This window comes from Taudactylus pleione, unplaced genomic scaffold (assembly GCF_031769625.1).
Source record: "Taudactylus pleione unplaced genomic scaffold, aTauple2 ptg000612l, whole genome shotgun sequence".
NCBI lineage: Eukaryota > Metazoa > Chordata > Amphibia > Anura > Myobatrachidae > Taudactylus > Taudactylus pleione.
Genome location: NW_028285014.1, coordinates 5885837 through 5901441, shown reverse-complemented (window position 1 = coordinate 5901441; position 15605 = coordinate 5885837).

Here is a 15605-nt window from a genome sequence, read left to right as displayed (position 1 = left end):
GACAAGGTACCCGGCTGCACTAAACACTCTTTCGGAGTACACACTGGAGGGGGACAACTCAGGTAAAATAGAGCCAGTTTGTACAGGGGCCTCCAAATTGCCTCTTTTTCCTGCCAGTACAGGTACGGACTGTCTGACATGCCTACTTGGATGCTGTCACCGATGTAATCCTTTAACAGACAGACGCATGCTTGTCGCTGCTGCTTTGAGGATGCAGGTGCGGCTACAGCCCACACAATTCACAAAGACAGAAAAAAAAGAAGAATTTTTTTATTGTTTGTGGAGCGCACTTTGAGGGTTACACCACCCTTTAACAGACAGACGCACGCTTGTCGCTGCTGCTTTGAGGATGCAGGTGCGGCTACTGCGCATACATTTCACACACAAACACAGAAAAAAGAAGATTATTTTATTTTGTTGGAGCGTACTTTGGGGGTTCACCACCCTTTAACAGACAGACGCACGCTTGGCGCTACTGCTTTGAGGATGCAGGTGCGGCTACTGTGCATACATTTCACACACAAACACAGAAAAAAAGAAGATTATTTTATTTTGTTGGAGCGCACTTTGGGGGTAACACCACCCTTTAACAGACAGACGCACGCCTGTCGCTGCTGCTTTGAGGACAGTATCATATGCAGTGACAGTAGACTTGTCAGAAATTGTTGGCACGACCTTCAGTCCGGACCAGATGTCCAAACCGGCCCTTGACTTATGACACAAGCGCACGCTTGGTGCTGCTACTGTGTTGATACATGTGAGGCTACATCGCACACAAGTCACAAACACAGAAAAAAAAATTGTTTTTTATTTTTTGGAGCACTTTGGGGGTTACACCACCCTTTAACAGACTTATGGGTCACAGGCGCACGGTTGGCGCTGCTCCTTTGTTGATGCACGTGCAGTTACAGTGCACACAATTCACAAAGACAGAAAAAAAATAATTTTTTTATTGATTGTGGAGCGCACTTTGTGGGTTACACCACCCTTTAACAGACAGACGCATGCTTGTCGCTGCTGCTTTGAGGATGCAGGTGCGGCTACAGCCCACACATTTCACAAAGACAGAAAAAAAAAGAAGAATTTTTTATTTTGTTTGGAGTGCACTTTGGGGGTTACAGCACCCTTTAAAGGACAAGCCAGCCGGCCCTTTACTTATGACACAGGCGCACGCAGTCGCTGAATGGCAAATGTGGCCAGAAATTTTTCAGGCCACCCAAAGCGTCTCCTGCACGCCCCTGTCGCTTTACAGAAAATTCTGTACCACCAAGTTTATTGTGTGAGCAAAACATGGGACGTGCTGGAATTTGCCCAGATGTAATGCCCGCACAATATTGGTGGCGTTGTCAGATATCACAAATCCCCAGGAGAGTCTAAGTGGGGTAAGCCACTGGGCGATGATTTCCCTCAGTTTCTCTAAGAGGTTGTCGGCGGTGTGCCTCTTACTGAAACCGGTGATATACAGCGTAGCCTGCCTTGGAACGAGCTGGCGTTTCTGAGATGCTGCTACTGGTGACGCTGCTGTTGTTGCTGCGTAAGGTGATACATTTACCCAGTGGGCTGTCACAGTCATATAGTCCTTAGTCTGCCCTTTTCCACTTGTCCACATGTCCGTGGTTAAGTGGACATTGTGTACAACCGCATTTTTCAGGACACTGAGGACACTTTTTCTGACCTTTCTGTACAGTCTCGGTATCGCCTGCCTAGTGAAGTGGAATCTAGACGGGATTTGGAACCGGTCACACACTACCTCCATCAATTGTCTAAATCCCACTGCACTAATGGCGGATACCAGACGCACGTCTAACACCAACATAGCAGTCAAGGCCTCAGTTATACGTTTTGCTTCAGGATGACTGCTGTCGTACTTCATCCTCCTCGCTAAGGACTGTTGGAGGGTAAATTGATTAGTAAAAGTAGTGGTGTTCCTACTTCCTCTCTGGAATGATGAACAACTCCCAGCAGCAGCAACAGCACTAGGAGGAAGTGGTTCTTGATCTTTCCCTATTTTATTTTTATCGGAGAAAGTTTGGTCCTCCATTTATGTTATATTGATATATACGTGCGGCTAAGGCGCACACAAACACAGAAAATAATTTTTTATTTTTGTTGGAGACTAGTGCACTTTGTGGGTTACACCACCCTTTAAGAAATGAGCCAGCTGGCCCTTTACTTATGGGACACAGGCGCACACTAGGCGCTGGTCCTTTGTTGATGCACGTGCAGCCACAGTGCACACAATTCACAAACACAAAAAATATTTTTTTATTTTGTTTGGAGTGTACTTTGGGGGTTACAGCACCCTTTAACGGTCAAGCCAGCCGGCCCTTTACTTATGACACAGGCGCACGCTTGCACTGCTCCTTTGTTGATGCACGTGCAGCCACAGTGCACACAATTCACAAACACAGAAAATATATATTTTTTTTGTTTGGAGTGTACTTTGGGGGTTACAGCACCCTTTAACGGTCTAGCCAGCCGGCCCTTTACTAATGGGACACAGGCGCACGCTTGGCACTACTTTGTTGATGCACGTGCAGCCACAGTGCACACAATTCACAAACACAGAAAAAATATTATTTTTTTTTGCACTTGGGGGGAACAACCCTGATGGACAGAGCACCCCCATGACAACACTACAGCACCCCTTTAGGACTCGAACACTGCACAGGACTTTGGAGTGGACACATCCCCTATGGACAACTGACTGCACAACAGTCCAGCCAGCCCCTATGGACTTTGAAGGAGTGGGCACAGCCCCTATGGACAACAGCAGCACAGCGCAGCACAGCACAACACTACACTGCACTACACTACACTACACAGCCCAGCCAGCCCTAACTCCCACCCTCCCTCTTCACTGTCCACAGCCGAGTGAGAAAATGGCGCCGACGCGGGTACCTTATATAGGGTCCAAAACCCGCGAGACCCGGAAGGCGGGATGATGATGTTTTGCCTCGATTTCAGATCCGAGTCAGGTGGGAAAAGTCGAGCCTGACTCGGATCGGCCTCGGATCGGGGGGGGCTCGGGGGGGTTCGGATTTCTGAAATCCGAACCCGCTCACCCCTAATTAAGATATGTGTAACCTTGAATCTAACACATAAAGGTGCCCGAAGCAAAGATACAACAATCATCATCATCAATTCAAAAATGTACACCTGGTTTAGGTCCATCCAAAATCTACCCCTCATAGCTAATGCATTTCAAGATCCATGTAACTTACAATAAAACTTATCTCAGAGACTTTCTTTACTTGCGTCTGTACACACTTACTGTATTGCACCTTGATGAACACACCCTTGAATTGCTTTTCCAAAGTGCAAGGTTCCACAAGTGCACAATATGCTTAACTCTAAACACAGATCCAAGATGTGAACCTGCACAGTGCACAGATTTTCAATGGAGACGCATCTTTACATCAGAGGTGGCTGGGGTAATAGGTGTGCCATTACTGTTGCACCCTTAGTAGATGATAGACAAGTGATCACAGGCAGCACAGATGGTGTAATGGTTAGCATTACTGAGGTCATGGGTTCGATCCCACTATGGCCCTAACTGTGTGGAGTTTGTATATTCTCCCTGTGCTTGAGTGGGTTTCCTCCGGGTGCTCCAGTTTCCTCCCACACTCCAAAGCTAACCCTAGTGTGTATCTGTGTGAGCATGTTATAGTAATTATAGATTGTAAGCTCCACTGGGGCAGGGACTGATGTGAATGGCCAAATATTCTCTGTAAAGCGCTGCGGAATATGTGTGCGCTATATGAATAACTGCTAATAAATAAATAATAAATAAGAGATCCAAAGGAAGTCCTTTCTAGCAGTAAAAGAATGACTTGACCCACCCTAGAAGATTGTGATGATCTCGGACACAACGTGGTGGTTGTGGTAGCGGGCGTGACGGTGGCCGGCAGTGAGGTGAGGAACTGAAGGGGATCTAGCTGTAACCGTTAGACGTGTGATGTTCTACATGAATACAGATCACTGACTCCAGTCACTGCCTGTTCAGGGAGGATCAATGTATTCAGTGGTTCCCCGTTGCAAAGAAATCATATAGATTCCTCAAAGTAGCCCCCTTTTGCTTGGATGACAGCTTTGCATACTCTTTGCATTCTCTCAATCAGCCCAGCAACTTAAACCTGGACATGCAGACGAGTGAACAGGTCAAGGAGGGATCCAGCCACGACGAGCCGCGTGTGGAAGGTGAGGCATCTGTAGTGGAGGAGTCAGCCAGCTTGAGACCAGCGGAGGTCAAACATCGCCTTTCCCCTCCACAGACCAAGCAGTGTCAGGTTGCACGCCAAGACCCTAGAGTTCCCTCTGTCACTAGAGGACATTCGTGTCCAGGCCACAGCCAGACTACTCAGTCCAGACACCGAGCCCCATAGCCCCAGTGGTCTCCTTACCTGATCCGAAGACATCCCGGGCACCACCTTATCCAGCCATATAGTGACTATACCACCACAGACAACAGCGGGATGCCGCATTGTCTACATAGACAGACTTGATTCAACAGTATATCCCACACATATATATTGGAGAGCAAGTGATCCACTACCCACTATAAGCTCCACAATTCCTCCAAACATATACCAGAGAGAGGAACAGCAGAGCCATCATCCTTATCACCCCATGAATGTTTTTATATATGCGTACATTGCTAATAAACCCTACCCACATTGATCCCAACGACTTCTGACACTCATCTTTTCTTCATATAGGGATTGTGCGCCGAGTATATTGTTTTTGTCTGTTATTACCAAGGAGGGCCAAACACCCCCTCACTCAGCAGCAGCACGTCCCGCCACACATTCAGAGCCCCAGTGCGCAGTGTTAACTCTGTTTTGTACAATATGTTCTGCAGAAAACTTATAATTATGAATTGAAATATACATATAAAACAAACACTTTTATACAATAATCTCAGCGCACGTTTTCTGTTCATCTGCTTCTTATTTAAGGTGAGAATCCTATTAGAAATTTAAAGAATCTAGAACATTTGGTGAATTAATGTTTACCGATAAAGAACTTTTCTCTTTTCTTGAGTACATAAACAGAATCCAGCGCTTGGTGGCCCTACCCATTTTTTGTATTGTATAACATATGGTGTGGTGCACCTGGGTTTGGACTCTTGCGACGGAAGGAGCGCAGGTTACATGGTTCACTGTTTGAAAATGATGGCCAACCAATCACCAATCGCCTTTGCTTCCGTCTCTGAATCAAGCCCAAAGTGTCTGTAGCTGCGGGCAGCCACGAAAACCAGATTCACTCCCTTACGTTACTGCAAAATTCTGTTCGACTAATGTGGGTGTCTGTGTGTCTGCAAGCGGAAATTCCTGCCACCCATTTTATGCCAGCTGCCCCAACCGTCATAATTAGGATCGTTGCTTGCACCAGCCCCATGCTAGGTGCGAGTTTTCCATTAGAAACAGGCTACCCCTTGCTGTTGCTGTGACTCAGAATTGCACAGAGTGTTTGGTATGAATCCACGACTCCCACAAGTCAGGGAGGTTAAGGCAGCTCGCAATATTGTCAACCGTGCTCAAGGATCCATCCAATTCAGAATCAGGCCCAGTGTGACTAATATATGACTAGGCCTCCAATGGTGTGGTTAAATATACCTGAAATATCTACTATATAAAAGCGAAAATTTGTCCTTCTGTCTTTCTATACAAATCCACAATTTACAAGCCACGATCGTGAAATTTTACATACGAGTGTATTAAAACACGGCGGAGGCAACTAAACAAAATTTGAAATTGAAAGTAATTACTGTTAATTTTTAATTAATAAAAAAACACCATTTTTGCAGAGCATTCGCCCTCTACAGGTCAGGTACGGAATTACAAAAGGATTTAGCTTATCTACTATTTTTTCTTTTCTATCTTCTCTACTAAATCGAAATTAATTACTGTTACTTTTTAATTAATTAAAAAACACAATTTTTGCATAGTATTCTCCCTCTACAGGTCAGGTACGGAATTACAAAAGGATTTAGCTTATCTACTATTTTTTATTTTCTATCTTCTCTACTATATCAAAGCGAAAATTTGTCCTTCTGTACTTCTGTCTTTCTATACAAATCCACAGTTTACAAGTGAAGATTGTGACATTTTACATACGAGCGTATTAAAACACGGCTGAGGCAGCTAAAAAAATGTTACATCGAAATTAATTACTGTTAATTTTTTATTAATTTAAAACCACAATTTTTGCTGGACGCCCATTGTGGAGCCTAACGGCATATGGGTCAGGCCTCGGAGCAAGCGTTTTGTGTTGTCATGATCTTAATGTTTATTATTGAGGAGAGCTTCAGCAGGCTTTGCCAGCATTCTCAGCTCTCTGACTATACCAAATTACGCAACAACATTTACTTCTTTCTTCCAACTGTATCAAAATAATGACTTTACAAGGACCCTGCTGTACTGTGAGCTGCCACAATATAACACATGGAATGCTTCTCCCAAAGTTTTTCTGCGCAGAAAACAGGGAGTCACTGTAGATGGTCATCCAGCAACAGAAGCTCTTGGCCGTGTTTGCCGTGTACATCCTACAAATTTTGAATGCTTCTATCTCTGAAGTTTGCTTTACACCATTACAGGTCCTACTTCCTTCGAAGACCTTAAGACTGTTGAGGGGGAAGTTTGTCACACTTTTCGTGAGGCCTGCCTAAGGAGAGGTTAGTTGGAGGATGATGTGTAAGCAAACATTCTTAAAATCCCGGGCAATGCCGGGTACTCCAGTTAGTTCTTAATAAGTGGGTAACAGAAACCATTTTGTGGATTTGTCTTCTACACAGTGTAGGCAGCCATTTTGTGGGCTGAATCAACATTCAAGAGAATGTAGCCTACCAATTCCCTAGGAATTTTTAACACCACTGAAATAATAGGCCCCTGTTTATAGATGACAGGTTCTCTTGAAACTAGGGATGGCAATTGGTGGGTTACCCATCAATGGTCACAATCGATGGTACCAATAGTAGTTAACCTAGATGGTATGAAATCATCGACAGGGGAACTATTGATGGTTTCACCCACCGATGGTCATCCCTGCTCTATTACTCAACAGGCAGCGGGCCAAACAGAGGTGAGGGTGGGGCTTCATGTGTCGCGTTAAGGGGCTACGTATCCCGGCACCAAGTAGAAAGAAAAAACGGGGAGCTCTGTACCATTAATGGTAAAGAACCTTTGGATCTATGCCATCAATGACAGAACCATCTCCCATTGATGGCTAACCATCGATGGTTGCTAAGCATCGATAGTCAAGCGCCATCCGTACTGTAAAAAGTTCCAACAGAGGCAGTTCCTTTGGACATATGCTTTATGCATGCCCAGATACCAAAAGGACTAATACATTTTTAAAGTAATGTGTTTTTTTCCAACAGACTAATATGACAAAAACTAATCTGTGACACTGAGTAGACAAATGTGTTCATTTTATGCTATGTCTGTGGTAGAGGACACTGCAAAAAAAAAAGAAAAAAGAAGAAAAGCTTTTCTCAGCTAAGATCAACATCCAGAACAAAACGGGGACTTTAATTCTGCATTTACCAGCTGTGCCCTGGCTCACGCCTCAGTGGTTTAAATGCGGCTCGTAGATGGGCGCCAGAAGCTAGTCACTTCCTAATGCATTCCAAGATCCAGCACCATTTATCCACTGACCCATCACGGCAGGTTACATTTCACCCTGGTGTTTTGTGACGGGCTTCTTCTAACCCTGGAGTCTGATGAATAATGGTTCCGTCCTGCAGTTTTATCCATCAGAATAAAATCACATTATGTCTAGAGATCTGAGCAGATTTAACAAGTGATAGCAGCACACTAGGCTTTCCGCTTTATATATATATATATATATATATATATATATATATATAATGTGGGGCAAGGAAATGACTTGTGTTAGTGAGAGAGCAGAGATAGAAATCGTGTCAGAATGATAAATAAACTGTACTAGTCAACTAATGGATTTTGCAGTTAATCCAAAAAAAAAGTACAGGCTTTGTACATGCTATAAAAGAGATGTAAAACTAATAGCTGTCATGTTATGTGCTGATGTAATGACAGTAATATGTTTAGTAGGATAAAGTGTCAATCCCCTGCCGGAACAAAGTGATTGTATGACCTTGGCATGTTTCAAAGGATTAACCCTGTGTAGGACCAATGTGAGCTTATGACAATGGCACTGAAATAGCACAATAGGAAACATGTATAGTAAACTGCACAATCATCTGATATTATCACAGTCAGTGATAAAAGTAGCCTTACACAGCTGATCACAGTTGCATGCCTAGATGTTTTGGTGCCTTAGGCGAGAGAACACTTCATTGCCATATTACATTACTACACCACACTGACAACCATGTTACAGGACTACACTGCGAGCCATATTACAGTACCATACAACACTGCCATCTATACTGCAGCACTGCACGACACTGCCGCCCATATTACAGGACCACACTACGCTGCCAGCCATATTACAGGACCACACTACGCTGCCATCTATACTACATCACCAAATTATACTGCCAGCCATATTACAGTACCACACTACGCTGCCAGCCATATTACAGCACCACACTACACTGCCACCCATATTACAGTTTACTACACTACGCTGCCAGCCATATTACAGTACCATACTGCACTGCCAGCCATATTACAGCACCATATTATACTGCCAGCCATATTACAGCACCACACTACACTGCCACCCATATTACAGTTTACTACACTACGCTGCCAGCCATATTACAGCACCACACTACACTGCCAGCCATATTACAGCACCATATTATACTGCCAGCCATATTACAGCACCACACTTCACTGCCAGCCATATTACAGTACCATACTACACTGCCAGCCATATTACAGTACCATACTACTGTCGAAGTCAAATAATTGAGTATGATCTAGGGGTGTGCACCGGCCACTTTTCGTGTTTTGGTTTTGGTTTTGGATCTGGATCTTTCTTCGTGTTTTGGATCTGGATTGGTTTTGCCAAAACCACCCTTACGTGTTTTGGGTTCTGGGTTTTGTGTTTTGGATCTGTATTTTTTTTTTTAAAAAGCATAAAAACAGCTAAAATCACAGAATTTGTGTGTTTTTCTGCTCCTATGCTATTATTAACCTCAATAACCTTAATTTCCACTCATTTCCAGTCTATTCTGAACACCTCACACCTCACAATAGTGTTTTTATTAGGGGTGAGCGGGTTCGGATTTCTGAAATCCGAACCCCCCCGAGCCCCCTCGTTCCGAGTCCGATCCGAGTCAGGCTCGACTTTTCCCGCCTGACTCAGATCTGAAATCGAGGCAAAACGTCATCATCCCGCCTTCCGAGTCTCGCGGGTTTTGGATCCTATATAAGGTACCCACGTCGGCGCCATTTTCTCACTCGGCTGTGGACAGTGAAGAGGGAGGGTGGGAGTTAGGGCTGTGTAGTGTAGTGTAGTGTAGTGCTGCTGTTGTCCACTACTTCAAAGTCCATAGGGGCTGGCTGTGTTGTGCTGTGCTGCTGTTGTTAATAGGGGCTGTGTCCACTACTTCAAAGTCCATAGGGGCTGGCTGGACTGTGTTGTGCAGTCAGTTCTCCATAGGGGCTGTGTCCACTCCAAAGTCCTGTGCAGTGTCCCAGTCCTAAAGAGGTGCTGTAGTGTTGTCCAGGGGGTGCTCTGTCCATCAGGGGTGCTCCCCCCAAGTGCTAAAAAAATAATATATTTTCTGTGTTTGTGAATTGTGTGCGCAGTAGCCGCACGTGCATCAACAAAGTAGTGCCAAGCGTGCGCCTGTGTCATAAGTAAAGGGCCGGCTGGCTTGACCGTTAAAGGGTGCTGTAACCCCCAAAGTACACTCCAGTCCAAACAAAAAAAAAATTATTTTCTGTGTTTGTGAATTGTGTGCGCAGTAGCCGCATGTGCATCAACAAAGTAGTGCCAAGCGTGCACCTGTGTCATAAGTAAAGGGCCGGCTGGCTTGACCGTTAAAGGGTGCTGTAACCCCCAAAGTACACTCCAGTCCAAACCAAAAAAAAAATTATTTTCTGTGTTTGTGAATTGTGTGCGCAGTAGCCGCACGTGCATCAACAAAGTAGTGCCAAGCGTGCGCCTGTGTCATAAGTAAATAGCCGGCTGGCTTGACCATTAAGGGTGCTGTAACCCCCGAAAGAACACTCCAGTCCAAACCAAAAAAAAAATTATTTTCTGTGTTTGTGAATTGTGTGCGCAGTAGCCGCACGTGCATCAACAAAGTAGTGCCAAGCGTGCGCCTGTGTCATAAGTAAAGGGCCGGCTGGCTTGACCGTTAAGGGTGCTGTAACCCCCGAAAGTACACTCCAGTCCAAACCAAAAAAAAAATTATTTTCTGTGTTTGTGAATTGTGTGCGCAGTAGCCGCACGTGCATCAACAAAGTAGTGCCAAGCGTGCGCCTGTGTCATAAGTAAAGGGCCGGCTGGCTTGACCGTTAAAGGGTGCTGTAACCCCCAAAGTACACTCCAGTCCAAACCAAAAAAAAAATTATTTTCTGTGTTTGTGAATTGTGTGCGCAGTAGCCGCATGTGCATCAACAAAGTACTGCCAAGCGTGCGCCTGTGTCATAAGTAAAGGGCCGGCTGGCTTGACCGTTAATGGGTGCTGTAACCCCCAAAGTACACTCCAGTCCAAACCAAAAAAAAAAATATTTTCTGTGTTTGTGAATTGTGTGCGCAGTAGCCGCACGTGCATCAACAAAGTAGTGCCAAGTGTGCGCCTGTGTCATAAGTAAAGGGCCGGCTGGCTTGACCGTTAAAGGGTGCTGTAACCCCCAAAGTACACTCCAGTCCAAACCAAAAAAAAAATTATTTTCTGTGTTTGTGAATTGTGTGCGCAGTAGCCGCATGTGCATCAACAAAGTAGTGCCAAGCGTGCGCCTGTGTCATAAGTAAAGGGCCGGCTGGCTTGACCGTTAATGGGTGCTGTAACCCCCAAAGTACACTCCAGTCCAAACCAAAAAAAAAAATATTTTCTGTGTTTGTGAATTGTGTGCGCAGTAGCCGCACGTGCATCAACAAAGTAGTGCCAAGTGTGCGCCTGTGTCATAAGTAAAGGGCCGGCTGGCTTGACCGTTAAAGGGTGCTGTAACCCCCGAAAGTACAGTCCAGTCCAAACCAAAAAAAAAATTATTTTCTGTGTTTGTGAATTGTGTGCGCAGTAGCCGCACGTGCATCAACAAAGTAGTGCCAAGCGTGCGCCTGTGTCATAAGTAAAGGGCTGGCTGGCTTGACCGTTAAAGGGTGCTGTAACCCCCAAAGTACACTCCAGTCCAAACCAAAAAAAAAATTATTTTCTGTGTTTGTGAATTGTGTGCGCAGTAGCCGCACGTGCATCAACAAAGTAGTGCCAAGCGTGCGCCTGTGTCATAAGTAAAGGGCCGGCTGGCTTGACCATTAAAGGGTGCTGTAACCCCCAAAGTACACTCCAGTCCAAACCAAAAAAAAAATTATTTTCTGTGTTTGTGAATTGTGTGCGCAGTAGCCGCACGTGCATCAACAAAGTAGTGCCAAGCGTGCGCCTGTGTCATAAGTAAAGGGCCGGCTGGCTTGACCATTAAAGGGTGCTGTAACCCCCAAAGTACACTCCAGTCCAAACCAAAAAAAAAATTATTTTCTGTGTTTGTGAATTGTGTGCGCAGTAGCCGCACGTGCATCAACAAAGTAGTGCCAAGCGTGCGCCTGTGTCATAAGTAAAGGGCCGGCTGGCTAGACCGTTAAAGGGTGCTGTAACCCCCGAAAGTACACTCCAGTCCAAACCAAAAAAAAAATTATTTTCTGTGTTTGTGAATTGTGTGCGCAGCAGCTGCACGTGCATCAACAAAGTAGTGCCAAGCGTGCGCCTGTGTCTTAAGTAAAGGGCCGGCTGGCTTGACCGTTAAAGGGTTCTGTAACCCCCAAAGTACACTCCAAACCAAAAAAATATATATTTTCTGTGTTTGTGACTTGTGTGCACTGTGGCTGCACGTGCATCAACAAAGGAGCAGCGCCAAGCGTGCGCCTGTGTCCCATAAGTAAAGAGCCGGCTGGCTCATTTCTTAAAGGGTGGTGTAACCCACAAAGTGCACTACTCTCCAGCAAAAATAAAAAAATATTTTCTGTGTTTGTGTGCGCTTTAGCCGCACGTATATATATCAATATAACATAAATGGAGGACCAAACTTTCTCCGATAAAAATAAAATAGGGAAAGATCAAGAACCACTTCCTCCTAGTGCTGTTGCTGCTGCTGGGAGTTGTTCATCATCCCAGAGAGGAAGTAGGAACATCACTACTTTTACTAAACAATTGACCCTCCAACAGTCCCTAGCGATGAGGATGAAGTACGACAGCAGTCATCCTGAAGCAAAACGTATAACTGAGGCCTTGACTGCTATGTTGGTGTTAGACGTGCGTCCGGTATCCGCCATTAGTGCAGTGGGATTTAGACAATTGATGGAGGTAGTTTGTTCTCGGTTCCAAATCCCGTCTAGATTCCACCTGCATCCTCAAAGCAGCAGTGACAAGCGTGCTTCTGTCTGTTAAAGGGTGGTGACACCATCAAAGTGTGCTACACAAACAATAAAAATATTCTTCTTCTTTTTTCTGTCTTTGTGAATTGTGTGGGCTGTAGCCGCACCTGCATCCTTAAAGCAGCAGCGACAAGCGTGCGTCTGTCTGTTAAAGGGTGGTGACACCCTCACAGTGTGCTACACAAACAATTAAAATATTGTTCTTTTTTTTCCGGTCTTTGTGAAATGTGTGGGCTGTAGCCGCACCTGCATCCTTAAAGCAGCAGCGACAAGCGTGCGTCTGTCTGTTAAAGGGTGGTGTAACTCTCAAAGTGCTCCAAAAAATAAAAAACTATTTTTGTAATGTGTTTGTGACTTGTGTGCGATGTAGCCGCACTTGCATCCTCAAAGCAGCAGCGACAAGCGTGCGTCTGTCTGTTAAAGGGTGGTGACACCCTCAAAGTGTGCTACACAAACAATAAAAATATTCTTCTTCTTTTTTCTGTCTTTGTGAATTGTGTGGGCTGTAGCCGCACCTGCATCCTTAAAGCAGCAGCGACAAGCGTGCGTCTGTCTGTTAAAGGGTGGTGACACCCTGTGCTACACAAACAATTAAAATATTGTTCTTTTGTTTTCGGTCTTTGTGAAATGTGTGGGCTGTAGCCGCACCTGCATCCTTAAAGCAGCAGCGACAAGCGTGCGTCTGTCTGTTAAAGGGTGGTGACACCCTCAAAGTGTGCTACACAAACAATAAAAATATTCTTCTTTTTTCTGTCTTTGTGAATTGTGTGGGCTGTAGCTGCACTTGCATCCTCAAAGCAGCAGCGACAAGCGTGCGTCTGTCTGTTAAAGGGTGGTGACACCCTCAAAGTGTGCTACACAAACAATAAAAATATTCTTCTTCTTTTTTCTGTCTTTGTGAATTGTGTGGGCTGTAGCCGCACCTGCATCCTTAAAGCAGCAGCGACAAGCGTGCGTCTGTCTGTTAAAGGGTGGTGACACCCTCAAAGTGTGCTACACAAACAATAAAAATATTCTTCTTTTTTCTGTCTTTGTGAATTGTGTGGGCTGTAGCCGCACCTGCATCCTTAAAGCAGCAGCGACAAGCGTGCGTCTGTCTGTTAAAGGGTGGTGACACCCTCAAAGTGTGCTACACAAACAATTAAAATATTGTTCTTTTGTTTTCGGTCTTTGTGAAATGTGTGGGCTGTAGCCGCACCTGCATCCTTAAAGCAGCAGCGACAAGCGTGCGTCTGTCTGTTAAAGGGTGGTGACACCCTCAAAGTGTGCTACACAATCAATAAAAATATTCTTCTTCTTTTTTCTGTCTTTGTGAATTGTGTGGGCTGTAGCCGCACTTGCATCTTCAAAGCAGCAGCGACAAGCGTGCGTCTGTCTGTTAAAGGGTGGTGTAACCCTCAAAGTGTGCTCCACAAACAATAAAAATATTCTTTTTTTTTTCTGTCTTTGTGAATTGTGTGGGCTGTAGCCGCACTTGAATCCTCAAAGCAGCAACGACAAGCGTGCGTCTGTCTGTTAAAGGATTACATCGGTGACAACATCCAAGTAGGCATGTCAGACAGTCCGTACCTGTACTGGCAGGAAAAAGAAGCAATTTGGAGGTCCCTGTACAAACTGGCTCTATTTTACCTGAGTTGCCCCCCCTCCAGTGTGTACTCCGAAAGAGTGTTTAGTGCAGCCGGGAACCTTGTCAGCGAAAGGCATAGGAGGTTGCTTCCACAAAATGTGGAGAAGATGATGTTCATAAAATGAATTATCAACTCTTCCAGGGAGACCAGCCTCCAGAACGTACAGAGGGACCTGTGGTTCCAGCAGGGACGAATTAATACTCTGTGAGGATGAGGATGTACACACTGAAGAGGGTGAGGAATCGGTGGATGAGGAGGATGAGGATGACATCTTGCCTCCGTAGAGCCAGTTTGTGCAGGGACAGATTAATTGCCAGCTTGTTTTGTGGGGGCCCAAACGAACCAATCATTTCAGCCACAGTTGTGTGGCAGACCCTGGCGCTGAAATGATTGGTTTGTTAAAGTGTGCATGTCCTGTTTATACAACACAAGGGTGGGTGGGAGGGCCCAAGGACAATTCCATCTTGCACCTCTTTTTTTTCTTTGCATTATGTACAGTTTGGGGCCTAGTTTTTCAATGCCATCCTGTCTGCCACTGCAGTTTCACGCCTAGATGGGTCACGTGGTTGTGCCGCCCACTCGTGTCGCTTAGCATAGTCATCCAGCTACCTCGGTGCAACCTTTTGGACATAAAAACACTATTGTGAGGTGTGAGGTATTCAGAATAGACTGGAAATGAGTGGAAATTAAGGTTATTGAGGTTAATAATAGCATAGGAGCAGAAAAAGCTACAAATTCTGTGATTTTAGCTGTTTTTATGCTTTTTTTCAAAAAAATACAGATCCAAAACACAAAACCCAGAACCCAAAACACGGAAGGGTGGTTTTGGCAAAACCAATCCAGATCCAAAACACGAAGAAAGATCCAGATCCAAAACCAAAACACAAAACACGAAAAGTGGCCGGTGCACACCCCTAGTTTTTATATCCAAAAGGTTGCACCGAGGTAGCTGGATGACTATGCTAAGAGATACGAGTGGGCGGCACAAACACGTGGTCCATCTAGGAGTGACACTGCAGTGGCAGACAGGATGGCAGTTTGAAAAACTAGGCCCCAAACAGTACATAATTCAAAGAAAAAAAAGAGGTGCAAGATGGAATTGTCCTCCCACCCACCCTTATGTTGTATAAACAGGACATGCACACTTTAACAAACCAAACATTTCAGCGCCAGGGTCTGCCACACGACTGTGGCTGAAATGATTGGTTCGTTTGGGCCCCCACAAAACAAGCTGGCAATTAATCTGTCCCTGCACAAACTGGCTCTACGGTGGCAAGATGTCGTCCTCATCCTTCGATTCCTCACCCTCTTCAGTATTGTGTACATCCTCATCCTCACAGAGTATTAATTCGTCCCCGCTGGAATCCACAACCACAGGTCCCTCTGTATGTTCTGGAGGCTGGTCTCCCTGAAAGAGTTGATAATTCATTTTATGAACATCAT